General features: G+C 41.7%; 1 long non-coding RNA gene and 1 pseudogene across 1 annotated transcript in view; one reads left to right on the plus strand and one right to left on the minus strand.

The window, feature by feature from the left end:
* Positions 1-21,473, minus strand: part of LOC141585685 (uncharacterized) — a 185,113-nt gene that overhangs the window by 55,200 nt on the left and 108,440 nt on the right. The gene's annotated exons all lie outside the window — the stretch shown is intronic.
* On the plus strand, positions 2,097-2,164 carry LOC120367975 (small nucleolar RNA SNORD36; annotated as a pseudogene).

Raw genomic sequence — 21,473 nt, forward strand, 5'->3', positions numbered from 1 at the left:
TTCTCTGGGGAACTCTAATATAGGGGTAAATACATCCCCTGATCGCTGGCACTTCCAGGCTGCTGTATGTCATCCCAGGAGGTGCCAGTAGCCTGGGCCAGCCCTGAACACAGAAGCAGAGGCTGGCTGTGTCCCCGCAGGGAAGGCGCGTGGAGGACAGGGGCACAGGAAGAAGGAGGGGCACCGAGGGAACGTGTGGAGGCACGGGTCTGCTACACACGTGGTAACTCATGAACCTTACACCAGATAGGACACGGATACTACTGTTATCCCCACTTGACAGACGAGGAACTCGAGGCATGAGGAGTAAGCAAGCCGCGGAGCTAACTCAGGCCCTGGCCACTGCTTTGGAGGGAAGTTGTGAAATACCCGGCCAGGCTAGAACAGGGAGGAATGATCAGTCACCGACATCCCTACGAGGCTGAGTTAATTCAAGGGTGGGCAGGAGTCGAGCAAAAGAGGCAGGGGAAGGGGTGGCTGAGAGCAAGGGACAGAGGAGAAACGCTTGGAGAGGGCATGCGGGGGAGTGCAGAGGAGTCGGCAGCGCTGACCCGGGCATTCCCCGGCGTGGACTGCAGAAGGATTGCAGTAGAGACGATCTCTGCGGACAGGTCATCTTCCTCACTGCCCTCAAACACGCAGCGTGGGCTGCTGCCCACCCGGCCTAGGCTGGAGCGAACCGCAGGCTCCCCAAGGATGCGAGGGGCTCAGCGGGCGGCGTGGCCGCGAGAGGGCGCGCCAGCCTTGGGCACCGCCGGGGTCGCGTCCTCCGCGGGAAGTCGGGCAGCCGCGCACCCGTTCCGGGCTGCCTGGGGAGGGGGCGCACCGGGGCGTTTCACAGCCCTCCAGCTCCGCCTCACTTTAGAGCACCCCACCCCTTTCTGTCCCCCTTTCCCAGGGGGGCAGCGTAGGGGCGAGATTTGGTTGGTATGGGACGTTGCCCTCCCCGCCACCCCCTGCCCTCATATCCCACTGCAAAGTCCGAAAAAGAACCTGACATCGGTGGGTCCTGAAAGGACGCAGATCTGGACAAGTGAACAGACTGAAGGCAGCCTCTGGAGTTTAAACCTGGGCCTTGCTTCTGTTCGCTTTGGCTTGAGAACCTCTGGGGTGGGGCTTGGTGTCAAGATGAAGTGATTGCAGACACACCGCATTAAAGGCACTGTGCAGTTCAACCACACCCTGGGAAGGTCCCTCAGCACGGAATACAACATCACCCCCACCATCCAAAACAAACCCCTCTTGAGGGCCACCTCCTCCAGGAAGCCCCCCTGGCAGAAGGACCCTCTGAATGTTGGCATTACTGGCTTGCCCAGTGGTCCCTCTGTCCGTCCCAGGACCAATGCCTTGGGAATGCCCATGGCAGGGGCCAGTTCCCATCTGTACCCCAGACCCTGTGCCCTTGCAGATTAGAGATGGTTATTCTTTCCCTACGAAGAAAGGTAGGCTGGAGTCTACATGGAGTAAGAGAAGAAGGCCAATCACTGACCTGAAATTCCTAGCGCCCCTTTGGCCAGGCCTTGAGGACAGTTGGTTGCGAGTAGACCGGCCATAGGGTAGGTGGGCTTGAAACGAGAATGCATAGGCCACGGAGAAAAGGGAGAGAGAAATGAATGTCCCTTCCAGGCACTCTCCTGGGCTGCAGAATGAATGTCTACAGAAGAGTATAAGGTCGTATGGGGAAACGGAAGTCCAGAAAGAAGAATATTCCTCGGCCACTCCAGGCTGCCAGGATCACATAAGCAATCAAAGGTAATTCAGATACGGTCGAATCCATTGGACCAACAGTCCAAAGGTTTCAGTCCTGGAAGGCTGTGTCACGATGGGCAACTTGTTTACACCACAGAGGCCTTCATTTCTGGATGTGTGAAATGGTGAGGTGATGTGGTATGCAGCGTAAAATGGGGCAGGGGTGTGTGTGCAAAAAGCAACAACCCAGGTGTGCACACCTGCCTCTGCCAGCAGAACACTCGGGCCCAGCAAGTCCCCCTAAGGAAGGGGCCCAAACCATTCCCTTCCCCAGACAGCATTTATCCCAAGAATGGGAGAACTGCTTGCTATGGAGAAATAGAAACATCACACATCGAACCCATAGGAGGCATTGGAAAATATATGGTCATCAACCTTGAAGTGCAAATACACGAGCTTTTTAACCCTGAGCAGTTGCTACCAAGCTAGCTTTGAAATTTACTGCTGTGGGTCAAAATATGTTCTTCAGCTAGTTCTTTCTTCTTCCTGCCTGACCTGTGTCGTAAAACAGGGTCCCTTACTGCATTATCAAGAGGAAGGCAAGACTGGGACGTCTAGCCCACAGGAAGACCTCACCACTCTCGCCTTCACACAGGGTGACCTGGAAGACAAAGGAGCTTTGGCTAAGCTGGTGAAAGCCATCAGGACCAACACAATGACAGATACAATCAGATCTGCTGTCAGTGGGGAGGCAATGTCCCAGGTCCCAAGTCTGTGGCTCTCATTGCAAAGCTCAAAAAGGCAAAGGCTAATGAACTTGCCACTAAACTGGATTAAATGTACATTGTTGAGTTTTCTGTACATAAAAACAATTTTAAAAATACAAATCTTCCTTAAAAAAAAGAGAAAATATATGGTCATCCCAATAAATTCTGAGGATAATCAATTACAACTCAGTCATCATTATTGAGAGGAAGCTTGTGGAAAACCAGGAGCAGAGAACCACTGTCCAGGACTGTCAATATACTGAGTATTAAAACAGCATTCTACTCTAATAATAGTGAATGCCATTCTTGACATTTAAACAATCAAAGCATTGCTTTAGTCCCTTCAGACTGCTATACAGAAACTACCTTGTAAACAAGAGAAATTGAGTTCTTTCAGTTCTGGAGGCTGCAAAGTCCAAGATCAAGGTACTGGCAGATTCAGTGTCTGGCAAGGAAGGATCCTCCTCTTTCTTCATGATGGCATCTTCTTGCTGTGTCCTCACATGTGGAAGGGGCTAGCCAGCTCTCTGCGATCTCTTTTATAAGTACATTTATCCCAATCATGAGGGCTCCTCATGACCTAAGTATCTCCCAAAGTCCCCATCTCCTAATACTATCACCTTGGGGGTTAGGATTTCAACATTTAGATCACAGCAGGAATTCTCACTAAAACACAGAAAAAACATAATGCAGAATACTTTTTTAATTTGAAAATTTGGAAGTTCTCATCATTTTAATAAGAAATAAATTAAGCATAAGATTTTTTAACACTTGGAAAAGAAGAAGGATTTTTTAAAAAAAAAAAAAACGCTGTCATTATTTGAAGATGTTATAATTTAAGAAACTAAAAAAATCAATAGCAAATTCTGTGTTAAAAATAAGATTGTAAATTAGATGGTTGGATACAAAAGTAGTATCTTAGAAAAATGTTTTTCTATGTGCCAACAATTACAAGCTGGAAAGTAGAAAGGAAAATCTTCATTTGTAACAATAACAAAATATGAAATGCCTAAGCAAAAATGTCATAAAGAATGACTGGGAACTCCAATTCTTTTTTAATGAAAAGTTTCACAGAGAGCCCTGTATGCTAAAAACTCTCAATAAACTAGGTATTGACAGAAAGCATCTCAAAATAATAAAAGCTGTTTATGACAAACCCACAGCCAATACCATACTGAATGGACAAAAACTGAAAGCATTACCTTTGAAATCTGGCACTAGGTAAGGATGCCCTCTCTCACCACTCCTATTCAGTATGCTATTGGAAGTTCCAGCCAGAGCAATCAGGCAAGAAAAATAAAGAAAGGGTATGCAATTAAGAAAGGAGGGAGTCAAATTGTCTCTATTTGCAGACAACAGGATTGTATATTTAGAAGACCCCATCATCTCAGCCCCAAATCTCCTGAAACTGATAAGCAACTTCAGCAAAGTCTCAGGATACAAAATCAATGTGCAAAAATCACAAACATTCCAATGCACCAATAACAAACTTAAAGAGAGCCAGATCAAGAACGGACTGCCATTCACAACTGCTACAAAGAGAATAAAACATCTAGGAATAGAACTAACAAAGAATGTGAAGGACTTCTTCAAGGAGAACTACAAACCACTGCTCAACGAAATAAGAGAGGACACAAACAGATGGAGAAACATTCCATGCTCATGGTTAGGAAGAATCAATATCGTGAAAATGGCCATATTGCCCAAACTAACTTATAGATTCAATGCTATCCCCATCAAGCTACCAATGACCTTCTTCACAGATCTGGAAAAAACCACCTTAAACTTCATATGAACCAAAAAAGAGCCTGCATAGCCAAGTCAATTCTAAGCAAAAAGAACAAAGCTGGAGGCATCGAACTACCTGACTTCAAACTATACTACAAGGCTACAGTAATCAAAACAGCATGGTACTGGTACCAAAACAGAGATATAGACGAATGGAACAGAACAGAGGCCTCGGAGGCAATGCTACACATCTACAACCATCTGATCTTTGACAAACTTCACAAAAACAAGCAATGGGGAAAGGATTCCCTGTTTAATAAATGGCGTTGGGAAAACTGGCTAGCCATGTGCAGAAAGCAGAAACTGGACCCCTTCCTGACACCTTACACTAAAATTAACTCCAGATGGATTAAAGACTTAAACATAAGTCCTAACACCATAAAAACCCTAGAAGAAAATCTAGGCAAAACCATTCAGGACATAGGCATAGGCAAGGACTTCATGACTAAAACACCAATAGCACTGGCAACAAAAGCCAAAATAGACAAATGGGATCTAATTAAATTCCAGAGCTTCTGCACAGCAAAAGAAACACTCATTAGAGTGAATCAGCAACCAACAGAATAGGAAAAAATTTTGCAATCTACCCATCTGACAAAGGGCAATATCCAGAACCTACAAAGAACTAAAACAGATTTACAAGAAAAAAACAAACAAGCCCATTCAAAAGTGGGTGAAGTATATGAACAGACACTTTTCAAAAGAAGACATATATGAGGCCAAAAAACATATGAAAAAATGCTCATCTTCACTGGTTATTAGAGAAATGCAAATCAAAACCACATTGAGATACCATCTCATGCCAGTTAGAATGGCAATCATTAAAAAATCTGGAGACAACAGATGCTGGGGAAGATGTGGAGAAATAGGAACACTTTTACATGTTGGTGGGAATGTAAATTAGTTCAACCATTGTGGAAGACAGTGTGGCGATTCCTCAAGGACCTAGACATAGAAATTCTATTTGACCCAGCAATCCCATTAGTGGGTATATATCTAAAGGATTATAAATCATTCTATTATAAGGACACATGCACATGAATGTTCACTGCAGCATTGTTTACAATAGGAAAGACTTGGAACCAACCCAAATGTCCATCGATGATAGACTGGACAGGGAAAATGTGGCACATATACACCATGGAATACTATGCAACCATAAAAAAAGATGAGTTTGTGTCCTTTGTAGGGACATGGATGAACCTGGAAACCATCATTTTCAGCAAACTGACACAAGAACAGAAAATCAAACACCACATGTTTTCACTCACAGGAGGATGTTGAACAATGAGAAGGCATGGACACAGGGAGGGGAGCATCACACACTGAGGTCTATGAGGGGGAACTAGGGGAGGGACAATGGGGGGTGTGGAGTTGGAGAGGGATAACATGGGGAGAAATGCCAGATATAGGTGATGCGGAGGAAGGCAGCAAACCACATTGCCATGTATGTACCTATGCAACAATCCTGCATGTTCTTCACATGTACCCCAAAACCTAAAACAAAATAAAATATATATAAAAAAAGAAAAAATGTAAAAAAGAAAAAGAAAAAGTTTCACTGAGAAACTAGCTTTTTTTAAAAAAAGCAACATTAATAAGTAAAACATCAAATCATGGTCCCGGTTAGGAAACTTCAAAAAAAAAACAATATAAATTCTTTTATATATCATTTGTAATTTTAAAATAGTTTTAATGAAAAGTCTTAATGGGACTTTTCTGGGAAATTAATCAAATAATTCTAAATTTCTTTTGTGTTACCCTGGAAGAAAAATATAAGTAAGAACATTTTATTTAAAATGAGAACAAACTTATCAAACCAGATTAAAACATATTACAACGCTATACTAAATAGAACAATATGAATCTGGACTAGGAGCTGATGGAAAAGTGGTAGAGAGAAAACGTAACTCCAGGAATAATGTTAATATTAATTGACTCATGTGAAATTGATAATATTCAATTAGTTTTGACTTATAAAAACGTCAGCTTTATAGAGTTCAATCTAATATACAATGCAAGGGTTATCTCATGTAGTTCATAATAGGTACTTTTTTTTTTTTTGAGATGGTGTCTCACTCTGCTGCCCAGGCTCGAGTGCAGTGGTGTGATCTCAGTCACTGCAACTTCTGCCTCCTGGGTTCAGGTGATTCTCTTGTCTCATTCCCCTGAGTAGCTGGAATTACAGACACGCATCGCCATAGCCGGCTAATCTTTGTATTTTTAGTAGAGATGAGGTTTCACCATGTTGGCCAGGCTAGTCTCGAACTCCCGACCTCAAGTGACCCGCCCACCTCAGCCTTCCAAAGTGCCGGGATTACAGGTGTGAGCTACTGAACCTGGCCCATCATAGCATTTTGAAGAAAAAAATTGGAAAATATTAATGTTCAATGGGAAGTTGATTAAATATGTTTTGTTGCATTTTTATGTGACACATATATAGTCATTAGAAACAGTTTTTAAATAGAATTCAATACTATAGAAAAGATACAATATGATATTAATGAGAAGAAAACAGCATTTTGAATGACATATGTCTTGTGATCCCAGTTTTCAGCAATATATTACATATAAAATTATTGAATATATATTATCTCAGAAAACCCATTTCTTCTTCATTTATTTATGATGCTTCTTTTATGCATGGGAAAAGGCTGGAAAATACCTATGTACATATAGATATATGTAAAGACATAAGTATATACACATATAAATTCACATTTGCATATTAAATTAAAAGCACAAATCCAAATGTGGATGATTACATATTAGGTTGTCTCACCATGGGTCACTTTGGAGGGGCTGTGATATGAGGGGAGCCGTAATAGGAAAGGAGAGGGAGAAAACGTGGAAGAAAGACCGAATTAGCAAATTCCACAAAACTACATACTCCACAGTTCCGTCACTCCTCCTGGGGGTGGGGAGGGGTGGGGTGAGATGTTCCGGTGCTCTCTGGCCCTACTCTCTCTTTAAGGGGCTTGAGGGACAGCGGGGAGAGGGCAAGGCATCTAAGCATCGGTGGTCTCAGCCTCCTTTGGACCACAGACCCCTTTGAGAATCTGGCGAAGCTTATGGAACCTTTTCAGAATTTTACCTATAAAAAATAAAACACTTAGAACTGCAAAGGAAATCAATTACACTGAAAAAACAGTTATAAAAATACTTTTACAAAAACCAAATTGACGGGCAGGTCATGGTGGCTCACTCCTGTAATCCCAGCACTTTTGGAGGCCAAGGTGGGCAGATCACTTGAGGCCAGGAGTTCAGGACCAACCTGGCCAACATGGTAAAATGCTGCCTCTGCTAAAAATACAAAAATGAGCCAGCACTGGTGGCTCACACCTGTAATCCCAGTTACTCAGGAGGCTGAAGTGGGTGGGAGGATCACCTGAACCTGGGAGGTGGAGGCTGCAGTGAGCCAAGCTTGCACCATTGCACTCCAGCCTGGGTGACAGAGGAAGACCCTGTCTCAAAAAAAAAAAAAAAAAAAAAAAAAAAAAGAAAGAAAGAAAAATAAAGAAAGAACAGAAAAAAAAATTGATGACATAATAATAAATATTCATCTTTATTAAAGTACTAAATAACCAGATCTAGGCCAGCGCAGTGGCTCACGCCTGTAAACCCAGCACTTTGGGAGGTCGAGGTGGGTGGATCATGAGGTCAGGAGATTGAGACCACTCTGGCCAACATGGTGAAACCCGTCTCTACTGAAAATACAAAAATTAGCTGTGTGTGGTGACACATGCCAGTAATCCCAGCTACTCAGGAGGCTGAGGCACAAGAATTCCTTGAACTCAGGAGGCGGAGGTTACAGTGAGCTGAGATCACGCCACTATACTCCAGCCTGGCAACAGAACGAGACTCTGTCTCTAAATAAACAAATAAATAACTAGATATAGCAGTCAGGTGACTGTGATTTTTAAGTACCACCTGAATGTAGGTGGCATTTTGAGGTATGTGCACCAGCTATCATGTGACTGGAAACTCTGGGACTTATTTTAGTTACAGTCACGAATTCTGCTATCACTCTTGTGGCTTGCTGTTTGCATCATTAAATGGAGGAAATGCCCCATTTCAGTTAAAGAAAAGTGAAAACAGTTTTTCCATCCAAGTTTATCCTTCTACCCCGGGGTCCCAGATTAAACATATCTAACTGTTGTGACCCCAGAATTCCAGTGTCCTATTCTAGCTTCTCCAGGGCTCTAGGAGACTGAGCCTTTCTCCGCTTTAGGAAGTCACACAGCAAGTTGTGTCCCGGACGCCTGGAGAAAAAAAACAGCCACATAATGTGGAATTGCTATGCTGTGGTTCATGACTTCCTTGGCCTTCCCTGGGCTGACAGGAATCCTACAGGATGCTGTGGAACACAGGAAGTTCTCAGACACAGACCTGGATTGACACATTTGTCCAAAACCTCAATTCCTTATTACCCTATTATTGTGTATTTAGTACACAGTCAGAAGCTCCCTCCGAGCAGCAGGCCTAGGGAAATTCATAATTTCTTTTTTAAGGGAAATTCATAATTTTTGGTTGAGGTGTTCAATTAATTACCATCCCTTCCCACATGATTCACAGCCAAGCCATTGCCAAGTTCCATCAACCTCTTCCATCTCTCAAATCTGTCTACTTTTCCCCATCTCTAAGCAACCACCCAGCTCAGCTCCGTCATCTCTTGCCACTCTAGGACTGCTGGGATGGCACTTCTGGTTCCTTTCATTCCCAGGCCATTGTGACATGGGAGTGGGCGGTGCCCTTTGCAGACAGCCAACTGCCGATCCCATGCTTTTTCTTCGCTGTCCTGTTTTGTCCCCACTTTTCAGAGGCCCGTTTTTCTTATGTACCTTTTTAACTCAAGTCTGCATTTTACTAAAAGACTATAAAGTCAACTTATAATTTTATTTTACCCCTTCACTTTTTATAACTCAATAGGAATAATACTTTTAAAGGAGCCCCAGGGATTCTCTGATACCTCTCACTAGAGTAAAGACAAAACATGTTTAATGACCATGGGGCCAACTGCTGTATCTCTTCTATCTTCACTTCTACTTTGCTTCAATATAAAATGACTCTCTTTGTTCTACTTTAATGCCTTGATTTCTGTGTAGTCTAAAACTAATGTTGTTATCCTTGCCCGTTTTGCGTTTGTCTGATAAATCTTGACTTTTCTTTTTTTAAATATTTATTTTAAACTTTTCAAAGTTAAAACTTAGTTTTGTTTTAGGTTTGTCTCTTGAAAGCACCATATAATTAGAGGTTCTATTTTAACCTAACAATTTCAGAGTCCTTCTTTAAAAACGCTTTTATTGTTTTTTCTTGTAACAGGAATATAAATTCACTATTGAAAAAACAGATAAGAAGAGAGAAAAAGAGAAGAATCTTTCTCTTTGATTTTGTTAACTTCCCTGCAACTTTCCATTACGCTCATTTTCTTCTGAATTAGGAAGATTCCATTCTTGCCATGGAGGGCCTCACACACATGATCTCTTGGGCTTTACCTTAAGGTAAAGTTGTGTCATGGGTTTTTTTGTACAGGTTATTTCATTTCCCAGGTATTAAGCCTAGTGCCCATTAGTTATTGTTCTTGATCCTCTTCCTCCTCCCACCCTCCACCCTCCAATAGACTCCAGGGTGTGTTGCTCCCCTCTCTGTCTCCATGTGTTCTCGTCATTTACTTCCGAAACTTATAAGGGAGAACATGCGATATTTGATTTTCTGTTCCTGTATTAGTTTGCTAAGGATAATGGCCACTAATTTCTTAACACACGACAGAAGTTCCCTGTTTCCCTAAGGATAAAGTCCAAATTCTGTAGCACCACACCTGTCATATTGAAACTATTTGGTGAATATTAGCTTTTGTATTATTGTCGTCATTGTTAATGTCATCATTGTCATCACCATCATGTCATCATCATAGGGCATTAGCTGGAACACTCATATGTCTGACTTGGAGGATCTCCTATTTCATGTTCTATCTATCCAGAACAATCTTCCCTGAAGCCAGCAACAGGTTTTCAGATATTTCATGCATCCTACCTTTACAGCTGAATCATTACCTCTCTGAATGTTGAAATTGTGTCTTTTACTTCTTGTTTTTCCACCCTGCCAAGCCAAGGATTGGAGCTTTAAGGGAAATTCATAATTTTTGGTTGAGGTGTTCAATTAATTACCATCCCTTCCCACACGATTCACAGCCAAGCCATTGCCAAGTTCCATCAATCTCTTCCATCTCTCAAATCTGTCTACTTTTCCCCATCTCTAAGCATCCACCCAGCTCAGCTCCGTCATCTCTTGCCAGCTCCATAATCATCATCCCTGTGTCCAGCATCACTTCTTCCCAATAGGTTCTCCACAAAGCAGCAGAAGTGACCCTTGAAAATCAATCCTGGCCAGGCGCAGTGGCTCATGCCTGTAATCCCAGCACTTTTGGAGGCTGAGGTGGGCAGATCACCTGAGATTGACAGTTTGAGAGCAGCCTGACCAACATAGAGAAATGCCATCTCTACTAAAAATACAAAGTTGGAGGCTGAGGTGGGCGGATCACCTGAGATTGACAGTTTGAGACCAGCCTGACCAACATAGAGAAATGCCATCTCTACTAAAAATACAAAGTTAGCTGGGCATGGTGGTGCATGCCTATCATCTCAGTTACTTGGGAGGCTGAGGCAGGAGAATCGCTTGGACTGGGGAGGTGGAGGTTGTAGTGAGTTGAGATTGTGCCGTTGCACTCCAACCTGGGCAACAAGAGCAAAACTCCATTTCAAAAGAGAGAAAGAAAGAAAGAGGGAGAGAGAGAGAGAGAAAGAGAGAGGAAGCGGGGGAGGGAGGGAGGGAGGAAGGAAAAGAAAAGAAAAGAAAAGAAAACCAGCCCTAATCACATCAATTCACTTGTCTAAATGCCTCAGAGGTTTTTCATTGCTCTTAGAACAAAGCTATAGTCATGTTCCTGTGCCAGTGTCTACATGGATTGACCTTTTCCCACCTCCCTTCCCACCTACCTTCCCTTTTATGAGTGGATGCATGTGACATTGACTTTCTTACAGTCTCTCAAATGTTCCAGCATTCTTTCTAACCCAAAGGTTTCAAAAATGCTGTTTTCCCTGTCTGGAATGTCCTCATCCCTCCACCTGCAGTGCATTTCATCTTACTTATTATCCAAATCTCTGTTTCAATGTTATTTTATTTTTTTTTCTTCTTTTTGTTTGGAGACAGAGTCTCCCCCAGGCTGGAGTCCAGTGGCATGATCTTGGCTCACTGCAACCTCCACCTCCTGAGTTCAAGCAATTCTCATGTCTCAGCCTCCTGAGTAGCTGGGATTACAGGTGTGGCACCCACCACCACACCTGGCTAATTTTTGCTTTTTTAGTAGAGATGGGGTTTCACCATGTTGGCCAGGCTCATCTTGAACTCCTGACCTCAGGTGATCTGCCGGCCTCAGCCTCCCAAAGTGCTGAGATTACAGGCATGAGCCACTGCACCCAGCCTCAATGTTATTTTCTTGGAGAATCCTTCACTGATACCCCAGACAAGATCAAATCCATTGCAAAAGCTATATTAACACCTCATATTTTTCCCTTAAAAGCACCTGTTATTTGTAACTAAATTTGAGACTGTGGTCCCCTAGAAAGCAGAGCTTAGATAGTTTGCGGGAGTGATCGCAGGGAACAGGAGCTGGAGACTGCAAAGGCTGAGACATGGCAGGAGGGAAAGTCGATCCAAAGTGTGTTAATGAGCTGGTCACTGCAGCAGGCTTGTCCTGCTAAGGACTCTCCAAAGAGCCACGTAGAATGAACCTCAGAAATGCTCACCTGCAGGTCGAAAGAAAGGAGCATTCGCAATGGCTCCCTTACCCATCAGTGAAGACTTGTCCTATAGGATACTAACCTCCACACTCTTGAGGTTGACATATGCAACAGAATGGCTGAATGGACTCCTGCTCTTTCATTGTACTATCAGAGAAATCCTAAAGAGGAAGACAAGTGATGTTTGATATATTAATAGCTGAGGCAAGGTGATGTCATCTCACCTGTGTGCATTTAGTTGCTGCAGCAATAGCTGATGAAATGAATTGGCAGAGAGGATGTGACAGAGCAGGTTTTCAGAGGTGTATTTATTTTTGTGAGTATTGAATAATGTATAAAGAGGAAAGCTTCTTGAGGGAGGGACTAGGCTTTTTTTTTTTAATCACCATCTTCAATACCAAGTGCACAGTAGGTGTTCCAGAAACATTTGTTAATGAATGATGTATTGATTAGGTCCTGGTACATTCACAGCAAACTATGAAATAAGTAGTGCTAAAGCCTTCCAAGTGCCACTTAACTCAGGCTCCTGTTTTTAGGTAGAGTCTGTGTCTAGGGTGTCAGGGATTGTTACAGCAGCTGGTGGCCTTGCTAAGCAGTTAGTACAAATGTCTTAGAGTTCCATGGAGAAACAAGGACCGTGAACTCTTCAGGGCGAGTACCTGGTTCTATGCAATGAGAACCACATCGAAGAAATAGACTGTGATTAACAGATAAAAAGATAAAGTTCAAAGTGAGATTAGGAAGAATTATTAGGAAACTGATAACACAACTGCTTTAGAGGCAGCATGAAGCCTAAATAATGCAGCTTAAAGTCAAGTTAGTGGTATGGACGACGAGCTTGAGAATGTGGAGAATGACAAGCAAAGGGGCAATGATGAAAGAGCAAGATAAATGCAGAAATGGAGACGTGGCAATGGGAAGAGCATTGCTATGCATTCAGATTTGTTATGTTAAGGAGATGATTCATTTTTCCTGATTTGAAGAAAGACATATTTCACGCAGATTGGAAGAGTTCAATAAGGGGCCTACAACTAAATGGAGACTGTAAACAATTTTGAATTTTTAGGATAAAGGAAAAATAAATACCCAAATAGGCCACTCACTCCCAAATTTAAAAAGTAGTCTTTAAAGGAAGAAAAACATCAAGCTGATCTAAATTTTCACTGTCAACTCCAAATGTCAGAAAAATGATACAATTTGGGCCTGGTGTGGTGGCTCATGCCTGCAATCCCAGTACTTTCGGAAGCCAAAGAAGGCAGAACTCTTGAGGCCAGGAGTTCAAGACCAGCCTGACCAACATGGTGAAACCTCATATCTACTAAAAATACAAAAATTAGCTGTGCATGGGGCATACACTTGTAATGCCAGCTACTACTCAGGAAAGAAACCAAAAGGTAAAGATTACAGTGAGCTGAGATTGTGCCACTACACTCCAGCCTGGGAAAAAGGGCCAGACTCTGTCTCAAAAAGTAAAGAAAAGAGAGGAAGGAAGGAAGGAAGGAAGGAAGGAAGGAAGGAAGGAAGGAAGGAAGGAAGGAAGGCAGGCAGGCAGGCAGGCAGGCAGGAAGGTCATATGTATTTTGTGCATTAAAATAACACAAAATAATTCCTAAATCTTAGAGATTCAAAGACACACAATCAGTATGTCTATCAAAAAATGTGTTTCTATTGGCAGAAAAGCACAAAATAAAGAGCTAAAAGTTGAGGTAATCATAGCAAAGAAAAAGACTGAAAGTGGTAAAAGTAGTTACAATAGAGATGTCAAACAATTGTGGTATGTTTGATTATAATGCTAAATGCAAATATAAAAAACCATTTTCTAAAAGTAAGGTATATAACATAAAAATAACCATGTCATAACAGTCATTTGCTTTTAAAACTCAGATTATACTAATAAAGATGGGAGGAAGATAAGTAAAAGTGTGACTAAATTGGTGGTTTCAAAAAGTAACACTCAAATCATAAATTTCCTTTTTGACTTTGACAATTAGAGGCATAGACATTAAAGAGTGCTTTTGAAATTGTTTAGATGACTAATAGGGGAATAAAAATACTGAGAGACAAAATCATGAAGGGTAAAATTGATCATAAATATTTGCACCAAAAAAGGAGACTATGATTGCACCATAAAACAGAATTCAAAATACACATAAAATTGGCAACTTTAAGAGATAAAGGAGAGTAAACATTTGGCATCTTGATGATGTGGGTCACAGAGCATTTTCATACACTTAACCTAAACCATACACTAATTTGCACACATTTTGGATAATCTGTTAGCAGAGTAACTCTGTTTTACCATCTTATTCCTTCAGTGTCACCTCAGGTTGGAGACTCAATTGGGAGTTGGGTAGTTCAATCTATTGCAGATTGAGTTAAGGCTGTGGCAAGTGTCAGACCACTGAAGGTATCAAATTTCATGGCTCATAGAGATGAGGAGACTGCCTAGTGTGTGGTTTTAATGAAAAGGTATAGAAAAAAAATGAAAGGAGACAAATCATAAATATCTGTGTTAAATAAATTAAGATAAAATCCCATACTTAAACATAAAAACTCTCAGAATGCAGAATGCATTAGAAATCCAATAATAATGCTTATCAGAAGAAATCCACAAAAACTTCCCACATTTAAACATGAGAATGAGAAAAATATGCCAAACAAATTACAACAAAAGAAGGCAGAAGTAACATTAACATGAAAAAATAAGAACTAGTAGCATGGGTATTAAGTGAAAAGAGATGAGTTTAAAATTAATTTTTGCCCATTTGTTACTTCCTTTCATCTGAGATAATTTCCTTCTGTGTTAGGATATAGTAATTTGAAGCATTTTCTTTCATCATTTTAGTGGATGACAAATTTATCAATTTTTTTGTGTCTGTAAACATCTTCACTTCATCTTCATCTTTGAATATTTTCTGTAGATACAGTATTCTATATTGGAAGTTATTTTCCTTTGGTACTTAAAGATGCAACTTTGTTTTTCTTTCCATTGTTCCTGTTCAACAGTCAGATATCAGTCTAATTGTTGCTCCTTTCAAGATAATCTGTTATTTTCTTTGGTTTGTATCAATTTTACTACAATGTGCTTTAATATGTGTGGGCTCATTTTTGTTTATTAGGCTTGGGTTTTGTAGATATTCTTGAATCTGAGACTTAATGTCTTTTATCAGTTTTGAAAATTGTCAGCTATCATCTCTTCAGCTATTTCTGTGTCCTCTCCCTTCTCTCCCAATACATGTTGTTAACCCTTCTCGTTGTGGATCTTGCATCTTTTACACTTGCTCCTCTTGTTGTTTTTTTTTTTTTTTTTTTGAGATGGAGTCTCACTCTTTCACACAGACTGTAGTGCAATGGTATGATCTTGGCTTATTGCAACCTCCGCCTCCTGGGTTCACGTGATTCTCCTGCCTTAGCATCTCAAGGAGCTGGGATTACAGGTGTTTGCCACCACGCCCAGCTAACTTTTTTATTTTTAGTAGAGACAGGGTTTCACCGTGTTGGTCAGGCTGGTCTCAAACTCCTGACCTCGTGATCTGCTGGTCTTGGCCTCCCAAAGTGTTGAGATTACAGGCGTGAGCCACCGCACCCAGTCTACACTCACTCCTCTGTTTCATCTTTTTGTCTCTCTATGATTTATTCTGAATTTTTTTCATTATGGTGTTTGTATAGTTCCCTCATTATTTATTTGTTTGAGTCTAATCTGCAGTTAAACCTATGCATTGAACTCCGAATACCAGTTACTTTGCTTCTCAATTCTAAAATTTCCATTTCTTCAGTTTTTGCCTCTCTGCCAAAATTTATGCCATTTTTCTCTCCTTGCATATTCCAAATGTAGTTATTTAAAAATGTATACCTGAAATCTTTGTTATCTAGAACTTCTTTGGGTCTCTTTCTACTGTCTGTGGTTTTTCATTTACATAGTTATGTTCTCTCATTTAGATGGTTATTTTTTTGATTGACAGCCTGTCCTTGTTTATGAAAAATTATAGAAATAATTTGAGGACTAGGATAATGTTACCTTCATTCTTAGGGATTTATATTATTTTCTGTCAGAAGAATGAGGACCCCAGCAATCTGAGATCACCTTAGTTTAATTTTAGGGATTGAGATTATTTACAGCTAAGCTTAGTCTGTAAGAGGGAAGGTGGGTTTACTTCCAGTTGGCTTTTTCTCCTAAGGTATAGCCTTTCACGGTTCTAACCAAAAGTTAGGGTTTTATCCCTTATTGGGATTTGAACTTTAATTGTTCTTTTCAACATGTTGGAGTTGAAAACACTGTTTAGACGTCTCTCAGTCACCTTTTCCAGAATTGGCACTCCTCTCCAGAGAAAACCTCTGAGTTTTTTCTTCTCTTGTATTTTGACTCCACAATTCTTTGCTAGTTTGTTAGCTTGCTGATGCCTTCCATCAGTTAATTCTTTTCCAGATTTTCTAGTAACTTTCAGTGTGATAGTTTGTCCAATTTACCTAGCATACAGCTGAGGTAACCACTTTCAACTTTTTAGCTGTTTCTTCTGGCAAGAACTTCTGTTTCTGAATACGTGTATATCACGTTTAACATTTTAAAAAATTATATCCTGTCTTTCTTGCACAACTTTTCCCTCCAATTTTCCTTATTCAATCTTCTCAATATAGTTATGCAAAAAATTGATTGAAGTGTTTAGAGAGTATTCCACCTGTTCAGACATTGTTCATTGTTTGACCAAATAATACACTTTAATGTTTTCTCTCTTTTGCAAATTTCAATTTTTTCTGAAATTGATAATTGTTGGGCTGATTTTAAAGTTTGCTTAGTTTTTGATGTGACTGATAAGTATTTTCCCCTCCATGCTTTAACATATCTGTGAAATGTCTAGTAAGCAATGGTGAGGCAGGAGTAAAACCCAAAGAATGTCATGTCCTAGAGGTCAAATGCTGAAGGTATTTCAAGGAAGAGGGAGTGATCAGTTGTGTTACATGCTAGTAATGGGTCAAATGAAAGGAGAACTGAGAACTGACCAATGGATTTGCCCACGTGGAAGTCCTGAGTGGCCTAGACAAGAGTAGAACATGAGAGACAAATGTCTGAATGGAAGGGATTCAAGTGAGAATGGAGGAAGGAAACTTACAGACAGTGACATAGACAACTTTTTAAGGAGTTTGCTCTAAAGGGAGCAGAGAAATGTGGAGAAGAATGTAGGTGCAAGGAAAGGATTTGTGGCAATCGGCCTCCAAGATGGCTTCCAGTGATCCTCACGTCCTCATTTTCACACCCATATTAGTCTTGTTTTCATGCTGCTGATAAAGACATACCCAAGACTGGGCAATTTACCAAAGAAAGAGGTTTAATGACTTACAGTTACACAAAGCTGGGGAGGCCTCCCAGTCATGGAGGAAGGTAAGGAGGAGCAAGTCACGTCTTACGTGGATAGCAGCAGGCAAAGAGAGAGATTGAGAAGGGAAACTCCCTCTTATAATACCATCAGATCTCATGAGACTTATTCACTATCACTAGAACAGCCTGGGAGAGACCTGCCCCCATGATTCAATAACCTGTCACTGGGTCCCTCCCACAACACATGAGAATTCAAGATGAGATCTGCATGGGGACGCAGCCAAACCATATCACCACCCTTGTATAGTCCCCTCTCGTGTTATACCTGGGCTGGTACATGTGGCCAATAGCATATGGTAGAAGTCGTGGTATATCAAGTGGGATGACTAAGTACTTCCTGAACCGTAGCAGCTTTCACCTTTCTTTAAAATGATTCTCAACATTTAAAGGGGTTTTATCAGCAACCGTGACTGAGCGGATTAGGGGTCACTTATTTCTGTTTCCTGTGTTGAAGAGGTTTTCCCTTCCCCTCCCACCTCTCAAGGTCTCAGCATCTCCTTGACGTTTTTGTCCTCTGCTCCCTCTCTTTGTGGGTGTATTTCTGACTCTGCATCTTTCGCTTTGTGCTATCCTGGAGTTTCTCTCCATCTGCCACTTGGTTCTCCCCTCTTTCCCGGCAGATTTAGACGTCTAGGTGAAGGAGACTTGGAAAATTCTTGGACAAAGTCCCCTGAGGACATGCAAAGTAAGCTCAGAGTGTATGTGTCATCTGTTTGGAACCCTTGAAATGCATTAGCTCATTCACTACGAAGCAACTATGTGCTAGCATCCCGGAAACTGGTCTAGAGCCTTTTTCGTCCTGTTACAAATCCCCCTAGGTAGCATTAATAGATTTCTGGGGTTCCCACTGAGTCTTTTTCATTAAGATGTTATAGTTCCCCTTGGTCTCTGCCATGTTTTGTAAGGACTTACCGGGGACAGCAAATAAAATGCTCACGTTTTTGTGTTCCTCCTTGGTGTAGCGTCTTCTACCACAGATGCCTTTTGGGCTATTGCTGATATAGTTATCCAGGCAAGGAACAGAACCAAGTCACATGTTAGACAGCAGGATTTATCTCTTGTGTTGGGGATAGACCACTTAGGTGTAACTCTCTCTTTTAAATGATATTAAAGCTCTCCTCTATACCAAGTTTGTTTTTTTTTTTCTGTGCTGTTATTGAGTGCTTAGGTGGAGAGCACAGGAATATTTACATTCATTCTCTAAACTCGCAGTGCTCTCAAAAGACTCAGAGAGACACACTCAAAGCTGAAAAGTCATTTAATAGTTGCTTACTAAATTTGAGGTCAGTACAATAATGGCCCCCAAAGATGTGCACACCCTAATCCCTGAAACCTTTGAAATGTTGGGTTACAAAACAAAAGGAATTAAGGAAAGAGACTCTGAAATGGGGAGATTATCCTGGATTACTTAGGTGGGCCTGATGTCATCATACAGGTTCTTAAAAGTGGAAGAGGTGGCTGTAATCCCAGTACTTTGGGAGGCTGAGGTAGGTAGATCACCTAAGGTCAGGAGTTCAAAACCAGCCTGGCCAACATGGCAAACCCCTGTCTCTACTAAAACAGAAACAAAAATTAGCTGGGTATGGTGGCACACACTTGTAATCCCAGCTACTCAGGGGGCTGAGGCAGGGAGAATTGCTTGAACCCAGGAGGTGGAGGTTGCAGTGAGCCGAGATCACACCATGCACTCCAGCCTGGGCAACAGAGAGAGACTCCATCTCAAAAAAAAAAAAAAAAAAAAAAAAAAAAGGAAAAAAAGGGAAAAAAAGGTGGAAGAGGAAGGCACACAAGATTGGAGAGATATGAGGACCAGAGAAGAGGAAGGAGAGATGCAAAGTGTGATAGGAGCTCAACCAGGCTTTGAAGGTGGAGGAAGGAGGCTACAAGCCAAGGCATGTGGGAAACTTCAGATGCTCAGAATGGTCCACAGCCAATAGGCAGCAAGATAATTGGGGACTCAGGCTACAACAGCAGGGAGCTCAGTTATGCCAACAACCAGAATAAGCAAGGAAATGGATTCTGCTCTAGAGACCCCACAAAGGAACACAGTCCTGCTGGCGATTTGATTTTAGCTTAGTGAGACCCATGTCAGACTTCTGACCTGCAGAAGTGTCAGATAATAAATACATGTTTTTTAAGAATCTTGGTTTGTGATAATTTTTTATAGTAGCAATAGAAAACTAATGCACTAAGACAAGGTGGTATGCAATCATGTTTCAAGTGAGAAATGTACACAATTTGCTATGTGTTCGATGCCACAGAATGGGATAATTTTGCCGTGTGTGTGTGTGTGTGTGTGTGTGTGTGTGTGCGTGCATGTGCACGAATGTCCTGTCAATGGGAATGTTAGAAGTGTGATGGCATATTGAATTAATGGTTCCAAATGTTTATCCCTCCCTGTATTCACACTCTTTGCAATGTCACTCTGCATTCCCTCCCACTGAAGGTGGGGTGTATTTTTCTACCCTTAATTCTGGACTTGGCCATGTGCCTTGCTTAACCTCTGGCATTCATTTTCATCCTTCCTAGTGGACATCACAGTTTTGCTGAGAGAAGTTGTTCCTCCTCCTGGTTTTATCTTTGTTACATAATGACTCTAGCTGATATGTCCTGATGGGTCCAAGTCAATCATGGCAATCTCATTCTTCTTGCCTGGGATGGGTTCAAGGGTGGGTTTGTGATGTGGTTTTGACCAATGAGATGTCACTTCCCCTGGGGGTTTCTGGGAAAGTTTTTTGTCAATCCTAAAAAGGAAGGAGACAAGAGGGTCATTTCTTCCCCTGAACACCATAATTTCTGCATGTGACATCTGGAACCTCTGTATCCAAGAACCTCTGTATCCTGGGACTCAAAAGAATCAAGGAGAAGACAGAATTGATCTATTGTAGATGGTGATATGCAACTGGGGAATGCTTCGTCCTTTGCATTGTTTCAGAGTTACTGAATTACCAACTTGGAGGGGCTCTGCTTTTGTGTTAGTCACATAGTACAAGCCATTCTGAGTTGATGTTTCTGCAATATAAAACTGAAAATAGTTTTCAAATGCAAAATTTCACCCCTCTGGTTACAACTTCTCAATGATTTCTCTGTGCTCATAAAGATCAAAATCCATTAGCATGACCTGTGAGGCCCCACTCCCTCGGGCTCCTGGGGACTGCTCTCCCACTTCCTCTCCGGTGCCTAGTTTCTTATCATCCTTGCCACCTTTTCTAAATGTGCCATGATCCTCTTGCCTCAAGACTGTGGCAGATGCTGTTCCTCTATGGAAGAATGCTATTCCTTCCACTTTACATGGTAATTCTTGCTTCCTGCCTCCTTTCCACTTTTCAGCCAAAATATTGCTTACTCAGGAAAGGCTTTCCTGCCACCCCAGAATAGATGAAGTTCCCTGGTCATAGGTGGCAGATGGAATTGTCTATCTCAGTTCTTCACCCCTCCCTGTATCCTGACCCTTTGCCATGTGATGTGGTTTGGATGTTGGTCCCCTCCACATCTTACACTGAAATGTGATTCCCAGTATTGGAGGTGGGGCCTGGTGGGAGGTGTTTGGGTTATGGAGATGGAACTTTCATGAATAGCTTGATGCCCTCCTCATGGTAATGAGTGAATTCTTTCTCTGTGAGTTCATGCAAGAGCTGGTTGTTTAAAGGATCTTGGCTTCTCCTCCTCTCTCTCTTGCTGTCTCTGGCCATGTGATACACAAGCTCTCCTTTTGCCTTCCATCATGATGGTAAACTTTCTGAGACCCTCCCCAGAAGCTGAGCAGATGCACGTGCCACACTTCCTGTACAGCCTACAGAACCATGAGCCCAATAAACCTCTTTCTATTGTAAATTACCCAGTCTTAGGTACTCCTTTATAGCAATGCAAATGGACTAACACACCATGTGACTTCACAGTTCTTCCCTTTAAGGGAAATGTACATCCTGGCCCATTAACTCTGGATTTGACTATGTGGCTTGCTTTTGGCCAGTGGAAGCGGCAGGATACTGGTTCCCAGCTTAGGCTTTAAGAAGCCTAATATGTCTCTTCTTGTTCCTTTTTGCTTCTGCCATT

This window comes from Saimiri boliviensis, chromosome 9 (genome assembly GCF_048565385.1).
Source record: "Saimiri boliviensis isolate mSaiBol1 chromosome 9, mSaiBol1.pri, whole genome shotgun sequence".
NCBI lineage: Eukaryota > Metazoa > Chordata > Mammalia > Primates > Cebidae > Saimiri > Saimiri boliviensis.